At 32.9% G+C, this 13,985-nt stretch overlaps 1 pseudogene; it reads left to right on the top strand.

Annotated features, from left to right (window-relative positions):
- The first annotated feature begins 13,806 nt into the window (after positions 1–13,806).
- On the top strand, positions 13,807–13,925 carry LOC112482243 (annotated as a pseudogene).
- Positions 13,926–13,985: the final 60 nt, after the last annotated feature.

Genomic DNA, 13,985 nt, shown 5'->3' with positions numbered 1-13,985 from the left:
TAGACTCTAAAAGCCAACTAGTTTTCAGCTCATTCTTGTATAATTATGTATTATAGGCATAACTAATATATCCTAAGTTGTTTCGGATATGCTTCAAAGTAGGCAAACTTTGTCGACTACTTTAAACTGTAATGAGTTGGACATGACTGCATGCTAATTACTTTTCTAGAAAGATAGCAGAGTATTTCAAGCACAGTGGTCCCTCTCTGGATAAAATGTTTCTTGAGCTTTTAAATACATTTTCAGGGTTTAAAAATATCTCAATATTTAACAATTGAATAAATATCCCAACTTTTTTTCTTATAAATTTTCCAAATTATAAAATATTAGAGATTGTAGTTAATCATTCATTCACTGAACATTTATTGAATTCTATGCCAAGTACTGTTTTAAGCGCTTGGTGAAGGTGTGTGAGACCCTTTTTTTTTTTTGGTGTTTCTCTCGGAGAGTAAAAATATCTCTCTAAAGGAAAAATATCATCTACATAGAGATGAGTGTTATGGATAAATAGAACAGAGTAATAAAAGAACGGTAGTGATGAAACTTATGTAGGCAACTCAGGGATGGTCTTTAAGAAGTGCAATGTGTGAGTTAGGATTGAAAGGAGGAGAGGAAGCTAGTAATGGGGAACTCTAGGAGAAGGCATGTCAGGTAGACATTCTATCAAGTTCAAAGCCCTAAAGGTACAAAGAGAGACCGGATAAAATGGCAATGGGAAAGAGAAGTAGTATGGCATGGTGTGAAAGATGGACTATGTGGACACGTTCTTTCCTGTGAGAGTTTGAATTTTTATGCAAATAGTAATGGGATCTCACAGATAACAGTCTAGGCAATCTTTGAACAAACTCCATTATGAAAGTTGTCACTCGACTAATTCCAACTATTATATTTAGTACCAAACTACAATGGGAGTCACTTGACATTCTTTTAAAAATTACTCAGTGCATACAAATAATTATGAAAATAATTATATTCCCATATTGTCCCCCCTATCTAATATTTATCAGTTTTTAAATATAATTTCTCTTTATTTAAAAATAAGTATTTTATCTATGGCATTAGTCCATTTTCTTTTATCTGACTTAGCATAGTCCTTATAATGATGAAGGTAAAGCTAAGGTTTTTCTAATATCAAGTGCCACGATCTTACGGATGGTACTTATATCCTAGCTTGATGACCAACGGACCAAAAAAGGATTCTGAGGTGAGTAGAAATTCATGGCAGTCTTGAAATATTCTTGTACAGTTATCATTTCATTATTCAGAATTTGCTGTGAACTAGTGATTTAGATCATTTAACTGTTGATTTATTTGCTATTTGGCTTATTCATTGCTTGAAAACATTTTTTTTTTAATCTTTGTGGTGATAAATGGAAAAGAAATAATAATTAAATAATTAGTCTAACCAACCTATAATTAGTATCCTTAACCTAAGAGCCCAGCTGTCGTGGAATTTATAAGACTTTGAGTATTTGATTACCTTAAGAAGATGAGTGAGAGCTATCTGCTACCCCGTGAATAAAGACAATCTAAAATTTCCATAGAATTTCAAATAATTTATATTTAACGTGATTTTTGATATGGTTAGACTTACACTTTAAGCTGGAATTTATCTTCTCTTTGTTTCATCTCTTTTGTTTGCCCTTCTTTTTTTTCTTGCCTTCTCTTTGATTGACTGTTTTTAATAATTTCATCTTATTTCTTTTTTTAGACTTATTAGATGTAACTTTTTTTTCCTTTTATTTCTTATAGATTGCTTTAAGGCTTATAATATAGATCTTTGACTTATTATAGTCTACCCTTAAGGGTTATTATACCACTTCTTACATATAAGACTCTTAAAACAGTGCATTTTCATTGTCTTCTCTTGACCTTTGTGGTGTTCTAGGAGATGGGTATCTGGAAAGATCCTTCTGCACTGTGATAAAAATTCCACTTGTAAGGCACCACTAAACGACAATATGCATAAGCATTATTCTGGAAAAGCAAATGTTTTAGCCACAGTTCCTCTGGCTTATAATTTATAATTTAACTGTGGCTACCATTAGGCAGATATAGGGCATTGTTTATTCTTTGTTTCAACTAGTCAATGCCCATAAGAAATGGGGTTAATAAATCTCTGAATCACAAATCAATCTTTACAAATATAGCTTTCGAGAGGAAGTTTTTATCTTAGCTCTCCCAGAAAGCTACCTTTGCTAGCCATTTAATTTTGTGCATGATCATAGTTTTGGGGGTAGGAAAAAAATGGTAGATATAATAAATTTATAGGCGGGATTATTTTCCTATCATTTAGCAATATTTTATTATTTGTTTATTAATATGTATGACTGTCACAATTACATACACACCAGAAGATTTGATACAATTTTCAGGGAGATTAAATAACAGTAAACAGAATAAATAAACTAAATGAAAAAAAAAAAGAACAATATCAAAATGTAATGATCTTTCTCTTGCCATGATGAAAAGAAGCTCTTATCTTCAAATTTGAGCCAGTCACATTTTAGAATAGAGAATCCAAGATTTGTTGGTAGCAAAAAGTATTCCCAAGTCTACATGGAGAATAAGCTCGGGTGCTTTCATACGGGATGTTTGCTTACTTAAAATGTTTACCTGTAATAGATTGCTTGTCCTACCCCGACCCTGAAATTCAACTCTAATGCAAATTTTGTTATGCAGGACTTTCACTCAAAACTGCTTACACATCTGTCATTGTCCTCTACAAGGCAAGCTTTAAATCTGTACTATATTTATTATGCAAATTCCTTTGAAATCTGTGGTGCAGGTGCCTCATGCTTTTCAAAATTAGTTTGCATATTAAATGTAGCATAGAAAATGATGGTCCACAAACTTTAACGGCTTTGGTTTTAATGAGAGACTGTGGAACAAAATGTATTGGATATTCAGGGTAATTCGCACGCAATACAAACAATAGGAAACACTCTAGTACGCCCTTTGTTTCACACTATACAAGTTGAAGAGAGCAGCTGTTACCCAAACATGTTTTTTCTCAATTGTTTCATTTTATTTGAAAACTATTGGAACAAGAAAAAATTGTGCAATCCTTGCTAGAAACATGTTTGTGTAACTGACTTGTTTTTTTCTTCAAATTTACTTCAAATTTTACAAAGTGACATAATTGCCTCAGGATGTCAAATATACTTTTCTTATGACTCTATAATGAGAACGGACAAATGCTTTAAAAAAACACTTGTCAGAAAACTAAATCATTGGAGCATTATTTTATAAATAGAATAAATTTAAATAAAAATGTTGTAAATCAGCAAATAAATTGATGCATAATTTCAAGCATTACAGAAATGGAATAATTACTCTAGTGCTTGTTCTTATGATGGAACCTTACATGACCATGGGTATAAAAATGTATTTTTAAAAATACTTACAGGTTGTAGGGGGATTGAGGGGAAGGATAAATAAGCAAATATGGAGGATTTTTAAGGCAGTGGTAATACTGTGTAGAATATTATAGCGATAGATGCATATGATTATACATTTGTCAAAACCCAGAGAATGTACTACACCAAGAATGAACCCTAATGTAAATTGTGGATTTTGGTGATTATGTGTCAATGTAAGTTCATCAGTTGTAACAAAGGTACCACTCTGGTGGGGGATGCCAATAATGAGGTCAGCTATGTTTGTGGGGAGGCAGGGGTATATGGAAAATTTCTGTAGTTTACTGTCAAGTTTGCTATAAATCTAAAAGTGCTCGAAACGATTAAATTTAAAATAAGTAGTTCCAGGAAATATTTAAATATACTTGAAAAGATAATTCAGAACTTCCAGTTTCAGCTCCGATATGTAAAAAGCTTGAAAATTATCACCCTATCTTTCAAGAAGAAAAACTTGAATAAATTAAAAATCGATGACTTTTCTTGGACCAATAAAAGAACTGAGGTTTCCGGTAAAACTGCCACTCCAAAATTTGTAGAGACAGGCAAATTCGGAGATCAGATTGCCTGAAGCAGGAGCTGCTGGAGCCATGAACTGGTAGGCACGCTTAGACGATACTGTTGACAAGTGGCTGGAGGTCGACTGCGAACGAAGACAAGCAAGAAAAACTAGTGGCGGAGGTGGACACAGTTAGGAGAGCATCTTACTTTAAGGGTTTAACCTTGAGGAACTCCATCAGGTTCTAGAGTGAAAATCAAAGAAAGATTCTCTTATGGCTCTGACAAGGGAATGGAAAAAAGTAATTACTGTGAAATAGGCCTAGAGTGTTTTTCAAAACAAAAATCTACTCTCCAGGGAAAAATACTTCACCAGGCCCTTACCAACTTCGGGGAAAGATGAAAACAAATACAGTAACCATTTATGATACTCTCAAAAACTAGGAATGAAGAGGAACTTTCTAAACATAATAAAGCAATGTATAAAAATCTTACATATAACATCATACTTATTATTAAAAAATTGTATGCTTTTTCACTTAGATCAGGAAAAAGCCAAGAATATTCTCTCTCACACTCTTATTCATTATTATACTGAAAATCCTGGGTTTTGCAATAGGAAAAGAAAGGGAATAAAAAGCAATTCGAACAGAGAGAAATAAACTGTCTTTGCAGATTACATGATTGTCTCTGTAGAAACTCGTGAGGAATCGAAAAACAGAAACAAAAACAACTCCTGAAATAATAAATGAGTATTGCAAAATCATAAGACACAAGTTTAATGTGCAAAAATCAGTTGTTCTATATAACGGAAATGAACAATTAGAATTTGAAATTTAAAAAAAAATCACTCCCAAAATTATTTTAAAAAATAGCATTCCAAAATGAAATGCATAGGTGTAAATTTAACAAGATATGTACAGGATTTATATATGGAAAATTACAAAGGTCGGGTGAAAGAAATGAAAGAAGATGTAGCTAAATGCGCTGATATTCATATTATGAATTGGAAGACTCATTATTGTTAACATATCGTTAACATATCAGTTCTTCTCAACTTGATATTTAAAATGCAGCCCCAAACAAAATTCTAGCAATCTATTTTGTGGATATTGACAAACCAGGTCTGAAGTTTATATGAAAAGGCAAAAGACCTAGAATAGTTAACAAAATATTGAATAGAAAAAAAAGTCAGAAGACTCACAGTACCTGCTTTTAGCAGTTTGAATTATAATAATCCATGTACTGTGGTGTCAATGAAAGAATAGAAATATGCCATTATTAACGCAGTAATATATTTTATAATTAAATACATATTTTATAATGATTTTATTTTTAAAAAATGCTTTATTATTTGTTTCTCACAACACTCATGATTTTCTTTTTTGTTTTTCATTACCTATGAATAAAATACTTCAGTATTATTTGTATAAAGCAAAATGAAGACTATATAAATATAATTTTCCAGAAAAATTTATTGCCATATACACTCAGGTTTTATTAAATGGGTCATGGATGATTTATATTTTTTAGACTCCTTTGTCTCTTATAGTGTAGTTTGTCATATTTTACTTCACATAAATATTGACATATTTGATATGATCTCCCATGTTAGTGAATATTCAAATACAGTTTGTGGTTGTAATGGTTTATCGACTTCCTCTTCCTGTTCATTCTTTATAAACTAAAATTATATGAAATTATTAATGAGTAATAAAATACATTTATACTAGAATTTTACTTTTGAGAATAAAATTTTCAATTTTCTATTCTTATCGTCATGATCTTTTTTTAAGTCATAGAAATAGGCTTTCACATGTTAATTATTAGTATATAATAGCAATTCAGATTTATTATTTTTATAATTGAACCTTATATTTTGATTTGTGAACGTTTTAAACAAGACTTGACATTTTATCATTTCTAGATAGAAAACAAAGAAACTTAATCAATTTTAAAACTAGCATCCTAATTAATTCTTCTTGAAAGAGGGTAATATCGAAGTTAATATCGACAACAGACTTCACTTTGAATATGAACTTTATAGAATTCTCACAAGTATATATCAACCATTAATTAATTAAAAATTTCAAAAGAGTCCGGCATATTTTATCTAAGGGTATTCCTAATTTAAGAAGTGTCTTTAAATACTGTAAATGCTGCAATATAGTATTTCCTTTATTGAAAGAAATGGTACATGGAGGCATTGAGGAGCTAACAGAATATGATCTTCACGAAAGAATTCAATCCGTGATGATAGTGTCCTCTCTACCCCTAATTCCCTGTACGCGGATGGAACAGACGGACGCTCTCCTAATCCAGCGTCCTGGCTCCTAACCACTATCTGATGGCCTCCCTTTAATGTAAATCCCCGCTTTACAGAAAGAAAACGTCTTCTCCTCAATGAAACGAATGATGGGAATCTACAAATCACGATTTCTTCATAAAATGAGAACAGGGAGCCAATCGTGAAAATAATCAGTGAGAAGATGGCTAACTAAACAGGGAAATTACTGTGGCAACGGTGGATATCACTGAGGTTGTAGAAGATAGGAGTTTCTCTACAAAGGAATGTCAGCCTTGTCGAAGATGAACTGGAGGGAGAATTGGAATACAGACATCCAAATGTAAAGAAAAGTATTCAACACATGCAAGTATAAAGATTGATGTAACAAGATTATAATAAAGCACACAACACCAAAAACTTGGGTAAGACATGAGAACAAAAGATGATATCAAAAGTCTAGAAAGAGTTCAGGGCAGAAATAAGCCTTATTATTGCATTTTCAATTTTTTAATAAAATAAATTATTTGATCATTCTTATTATGTATTTACTAGAATCCACAGTAGACATTGTTTCACCATGTGTTTTGTATATTTCTACAGATCTTGACAAACGCATAATGTCACGTGTCCACCATTACAGTATCCTACAGAATAGTTTTATTCCCCTAAATTTTTTCTCTTTACCTATTTTTCCACCCTCTCTCCTGCAAACCCCTGTCAATCACTGATATTTTTACTATGTTTATAGTTTTGTTTTTTCCCAGAATGTCGTGTAGTTGCAATCATGTATATGATATTATCAGACTGGCTTATTTCACTTACCAATATGCATTTATGCTTTTTCTATGCTTTTCATGGTTTTCTATGCTTTTCTATGCTTTTTCTATGCTTTTCATTTATTTTTAATGCTGAATAATATTCCATTATACATACGTACCACAGCGTGTTTATATATTCACCTTTTGATAAGCATGATGGTTACCTCCAATTTGAGCAATTATGAAAAAAGCTGCTATAAACATTTTTATGTAGGTTTTTGAATGGGCGTCAGTTATTAACTCAATTGGATAAAAACCTAGGAGATTTGCTGGATCATATGCTAAGACTACATTTTGTAGAAATTGTCAAAACTTGTCCAAAGGGTCAGCTCCATTTTGCAGCATAAGTGACTGTTTCTGTTGTTTTATATACTTGCCAGCATTTCGTATTGTCATTTTTTATATATTAGGTACTTAAATAGGTGTGCAGTGTTGTATCATCACTGTGTTAATTTGCATTTTCCTAATGACATATGAAGCTGCACATCATTTTACAAGCTAATTTCTGTCTATCTTCTTTGATGTGATGTCTGTTCAGACATTTGGCCATTTTAAATAAGGTTGTTTGTTTATTTTTTGTTGAGTTTTAAGGGTTATTTGTATAGTTTGACTACAAGTCCTTTAGCAGATCTTTCTTTTGCAAATACTTTCTCTCATTATATGTCTTATCCTTTAATTTTTTAGCAGCTCTCTTTCACAGAGTTTTAAAAAAAAGATAATGGTTTTTCTTTCAATTGAATATTTTACAATTTCATGTTTTCTCCTCTCCTAGCAAATAGATTTTATATCCTTTTAAAGTTCTTTTAGTGTTTACCCTAGAATTTGCAACAAACATTTATAATTAATCTTAGTCCATTTTCAAACAACACTATACTACTACATAAATAGTAAAAGGAGCTTATAACTAATGATTTACAATTCCTTATAACACCACTGTCATTCATTTTACTTATCCATATACTATAATCACTCAATACATTGTTGCTATTGTTACTTCAAACAAAAATTATATTTTATGTTAATTAATTTTTTTACTTTACCATTCATTTCATTGACTTTTATCTTCATTTAACTGACATTTTCATATTAACTTTGCATCCTATTAGCTTGCTGTAATCATTTATTAGTTCTATTATATTTTTTTGTTGATTCTTTTAGATATTCTACATAGATAATCATATCATCTGTGTTTTCTTTCCCCATCTGTATGCCTTTGATTTCTTTATATTTTTTTGTCTTATTGCATTAGCTAGAACTTCTAGTACGATGTTAAAAGAATATTGGTAGAAGAGACATTCTTATACCTGATCCTAGTGGAAAGCTTTGAGTTTTGCACCATTAAGGGTGATGTTATCTGTAGGTTTTTTTGTAGAGGTTGTTTACCAAGTTGAGGGATTTCCCCACTATTCTACTTTATTGAGAATTTTTATCATGAATGGGTGATGGGTTTTTGCTAAATGCTTTTTCTGCATCTATTGATATTATCATGTGATTTTTCTCTTTAAATCTATTTATGTGATGGATTACCTTAAATTGATTTTCAAATGTTGAAACAGCCTTAGATTCCTGGGATCAATTCCATTCAGTTGCAATGTATAACTCTTTTTATACATTACTGAATTTGATTTGCTAATATTTTGTTGAAGATTTTTGCATCTATGTTCATGAGATATATTGATCTTTAGTTTTCTTGAAATGTCTTTGTCTTGTTTTGGTATTTCTCCTTTACTTTTGAATTATAATTCCACAGGGTACACAATTCTAGGTTGGTGTTTTTATTTTCTCTACACTTTAAATATTTCACTTAATTTTCTTGCTTACGTGGATTCTGAAAAAAGTTCGACCTAATTTTTAGCTTTAATCCTCTATAAGGAAGTGGGCATTCTCTCTCCCCCGTGGCTGTTTTTCTGGATTTTTTTAATCTTTGATTTTCTGTAATTTTAAAATTATATGTGTAGATGTCTTTTTTTTGGGGGGGGGGCATTTATCTTGCTCGGTGTTCTCTGAGATTCCTGAACTTGTGGTTTGGTGTCTGACATTAATTTGGGGATATTCTCAATCATTATTGTTTCAAATATTTCTTCATTTTCTCTCTCTCTTTCCTCTCTTCCTGATATTCCTATTATGAGTAAGTTACATCTTTTGCTGTTGTACCACACCATTGTGTCCTGTATATTTTGTTCGCTATTGTTTAGTCTTCTTTCTGCTTTTTGGTTTTCAAGGATTCTACTGATACGCTCTCTGGCATAGAGATTCTTCTCTTCGCTGTGTTCAGTGTAACAAAGAAGTCCATCAAACACATTCTTCACTTGTTACAGTGTTTTTGATCTCTAGTACATCTTTTTGGTTCTTTCTTAGAATTTCCAGCTCTCTGCTTCCCTTGCCCATCTGTTCTTACATGCCATCTACTTTATCTAATAGAGCCCTTAGCACATTAACCGTAATTGTTTTAAATTCCCAGTCTGATAATTCCAACATCCCTGCCATGTCTGGTTCTGATGCTTGCTCTGCCTCTTCAAATTATGTCATTGCCTTTTGATGTGTGTTGTAGTTTTTCCTTTGTAGATATAATGCTCCAGGAAAAGGAACTGCCTTTAGTAATGCAATGGTGAGGTGTGAGGGTGGCGGGAGTATTCTATAGTACTATGATTAGATCTAAAAACCTTTTAGTGAGCCTGAGCCTCTGGATTGTGATGTTGATTAGACTGCCTCAGTTTTTCCTCCTCCCTTAAGTGGAACAGGTGGGCAGGGGTTGGGTATTTATCTTCTCTCAAGTCAGGGCTCTGGTTAACTAGTTTTCCTAGAGGGGAAGCCTTGTTAAGAAGAACAGAGTCCTCTTAACATATTTCAAAATGGTTTCTTTCCCCTCCCCCTTGCCATAGGCATGAGGATATTTTTTTAATGATATTTTTTGGGAACGTGTTTAAGGTCCTAGAGATAAATCTCACAATAATGTGGAAGAATTCCCTATGAGGGATCCCCCAGAGTTTTCAACTCTCAGTCTTGTCTGCATTGAGTTTTCAGCAATTTGTCAATTCCTTTACGTTTGTCTTCCTCTGGCCTTGGGTCCTATTTCCCACCATGAGTTTCTGTTCTGATAAGCATGACTTCGGTATCTGCCTGTCCATCTCTCCAGTCTTGTAGGCAGCAGCTTGCCCTGGGTCCTCCTCTCTCTTGTGAATCCAAGAAGAGTTGTTGACTTTGCAGTCTGTTCAGCTTTTTACTTGTTATTAAGCAGAGCGCAACTTCTATCTACCTTACACGTGGAACCAGAAGCCTCCCCAGCAGTTAACTCTCAAGACAATCCACACAGCCTTCAGCAATTCTTCAAAATTATTTAAATATTCCTACTGGCTCCAGTGGCTTTCACTTCAGTTAAGCTAATCTTGGCTGCAATTTTCTTTATTTACCTGTCTCTCCTTCTTTGCCCTGTTACCTCAATTCTCTGATAGATCTGAGAACCTCTAAGAGATAAAACGACATAATAGCCTGGGTATCTATAGTGAAGAACTGCCTAAGTGATAGTTCTTTTAGTTGGCTATAATATAGAGTCACCTGGGGAGCTTTTAAAAATCTAAACACCCAAGATGCACACCAGACCAATTAAACCGACATCTCTGAGGGTGAGACTCAACCATTTACATTACAGATTCAGTAGCGCTCACTGTGTACAGTCGGCATGAAGCCCCAGGTGTCAGACTGGAGCAGGGTGTCTAGATCAAGGTGCCTTGGTTTGAATCATGGCTCTGGGGCTTACTATTGTGAAGCTGGACAAGCCAGTAAATTGCTCTGTGTCACAGCTCCCTCACCTGTTTGATAGCTTTATTTTTCTCATTTTGATTTTTAACTTACTTTAAATTATTAGTTTGTGCATATGGTCTGAAATAAAAGTCATATTCCATTTTTTTCCATTTCCTAAATATTGCATTATTTTTAACAGCCCAATCAATTTCCTTCCCAAACTGCAAACTCACTTCAAGATAAATCAAGTTTCCTCCTTTGTATTTTCCCGCTAAATACTATATTCTGTTTTATTGATCTACTCCTGCACCAATAGCAACTACCTTAGTTACTAAAATTTCTGTCTCGATATCTGATAGAGAAATACCCTTCATTTTCTGCTTGTTCTTTCTTTTCTTTAAAATGTATTTTGTGAAATTTAGTGTGTTTTATTAGAGAGGAGTCCACATTAATAAAGACCCTTACATGTTTTTCATTTACAGAGGAGAAGCAGACTTCTAGAATTTTTATAGTAATCCTAAAATAATAATAATAAAAAAGTTCCATACATATTTCTGCCTTAAAATTTGCCTTTAGGCTTTTTCTCCTCAGGGTAAATTCAAATTATTTTCTTAACTTGTTTACTCCGGTCTAATGTTTAGTTTGTCAACATAACTTCTGCTTTTCACAACATCTTTGCTATTTTAGAAATAATATACATATATCCTCAAGGTTCTTCTTGTCATTTATATAAAAAATTTAAATTGAGTAATATATATTTAGTTACACTTCCTCAGCCATTTAGATGGCTGCAACTTTTTCTGCATGCACAAACACACATATTTATGTCATGCATGATTAGAAAATATTTTTTAAAAAGAATATAGAGCTCTGGAGGCGATCAGAAACCTCAATTTGAAAAATAAATTAGTAAGTTAATAAAGTATTTACTGATTTAAGAACAGTGGTGGATATACTGATAAACCTAGACTTGGCTTGTTTACTAGAACTGTGAAATTATCATTGTATTAATAATTCATTTTAGAATATAAAAAGAATGGGTCAAGTATCATAAGAACAATAGACAGTTCTATGAAATCAAGTTGTCGCTTGTGATGAGGAATAAGAGAAATTTACATTGGAGAAATGGCTTTGAAAGGTAAACAGCACTTTGTCATGGGTTTGCTGCTCAGGTGAGTAGACTGTGAGTTAGATATTAGCATGTAGGAGAATTATTAGGTAGTGCTATTATAATTATTGCCATGGATGGGAATGGGAGGAAGCAAGATTACATAGATGGAGAAGTAGGTGGAAACACAAGATATACTCAGCCAAAGCAAAGGAGATCTTTGGAGCTGGGACAGCCCTTCACTATTATCCTGGAATGGTTGACGGGCTGGACATTTGTACGTCTTCATTGGTCATTCACTGGATGTGGGCTACTCCAAGAAGGAGTTGTGATTCTGGGCACAACAACTCAGACATTTCTACTGGCTTTTAGTTGAAGGCTCTGCAGCTTTACTTTTAGCGGTTGGAGAAATAAACACTTCAGTCCTAAAGGAGAATGTGAGTGGCACATTCACAGCATCCATTATAGACATCAACAACCAGAAATAGTAGGGAATGTAATTTCAGTTTATGCGACAGCATTAATATACAAAAGCACACAAGTAGAGAAATGCAGATGATTTTCTGGTTTGCCTGGAACTTAAAAAGAATCAAAGACAACAAATAGTTAGAAAAAGGACTTTTTTTTTTTTTTACCATATCACTGAGACACGAGTATTATTTTTTAATTTGAAGTTTATTTTGAAGACTTTTTTTAGCATAGCATTTAGATGATTATTAACAGAGAAGCCAATAAATGGGAACTAGAATGAAAATAGAAATGGACACAAAGCAAACAAAGTATTGCCTTATTCCTGATGACAGGTGAGTAGGATACTTTGTGTATTATCAGTGGACATGCAAAGATTGTTTGATTCCAGAGCAAATATGTGAATGATAACAGCAAAAATGTCATGAGTTTACTAGATACTAAGCATTTTACATAAATCATTTTATCTGATTCATAATAACACGAAGAGATAAATGCTATTATTAACGTTCACATTTTCCAAGAAGAATCTGAAGAAAAACAGACTGTTTAAGTAGCATGCTTAAACTACTGTCATATAACTAGTGAGTGGCTGAGCCTGAATTCAAATGCAGACAACTTGATTCCAGTGTTAGTATATTTAATGAGAGAGAGAGATAGAGAGAGAGAGGGGTCATACATTCTCAGTCTGAGTAGGTAGAAAATTTGGAGACTAATTAGAAACAAAAATCCAGGGGAAATTATAAATGCCCAAGGTGAGATGATGTAACACAATATTAATTTATGAGAGTATGAACAAAGTTTGAGGACAAAAGCATGAGTTGGATTTTGATTCTCTCTCTCATCTTTTTTGGTCAGGCAATTCATCTTGGTAAAATCAGAAATACAATACAAAATAAAGTTGAAGTTAGAGTATAAATTTAGTAGTTTTGTTTAGCGGAGATAACTTTGCAGGCTTCAAGACACTACATAACACAAATAGTTTTGCATGCAGTCCTGGAAAGTTGACCAATGACATAATATTGCAAATTAAATAAATACTAGCTTCCATAGATACTCAAATACAATTTACTATTATTTCATATGCTTTGATGACTGTTGCTTATCTCCTTCCATTTTAGGTTCAGAATTCTCTTGTTTGTACTACTTGATTCCTAACATATGTAATTAGACAACTAATAATCTACTGGAGTTTTATCTTGCATATCTGCTCTTTACATCTGAGTGTATATCACTCATTTGAAGCTTTCAGAAATTCATAAATTAAATTAACTATATTATTTGTCCCTACAATGATAAGGATATTTAACAACACTAAAGGCAGGTAGCAGCAAAGGGATAATACTTTTGATCTTAACCCATCCCTCCTACCAAATGTTCATAATTACCCCACATCTTTTCAAGCATTGAATATTTAGCATTTACCGCTTCTGGAGTGGAAAATATATAGCCTATTAGAAGTCAGTACTTGTCTATAGCCATGCTACCCTGAACAAGCCCGATCCTGTCTAATCTTGGATGATAAGCAGGGTTGGCCCTGGTTAGTACTTGGATGGGAGACCATCTAGGAAGACCAAGTGCTGTAGGCGTAAAAAATAAAATAAAATAAATAAATAAATAAGGGATTGTAAACTGACAAGGTCCTTGCA

The sequence above is a fragment of the Pteropus alecto genome, unplaced genomic scaffold (genome assembly GCF_000325575.1).
Source record: "Pteropus alecto unplaced genomic scaffold, ASM32557v1 scaffold35, whole genome shotgun sequence".
NCBI classification, from domain to species: domain Eukaryota; kingdom Metazoa; phylum Chordata; class Mammalia; order Chiroptera; family Pteropodidae; genus Pteropus; species Pteropus alecto.
This window is presented reverse-complemented; position numbering and strand designations above follow the sequence as displayed.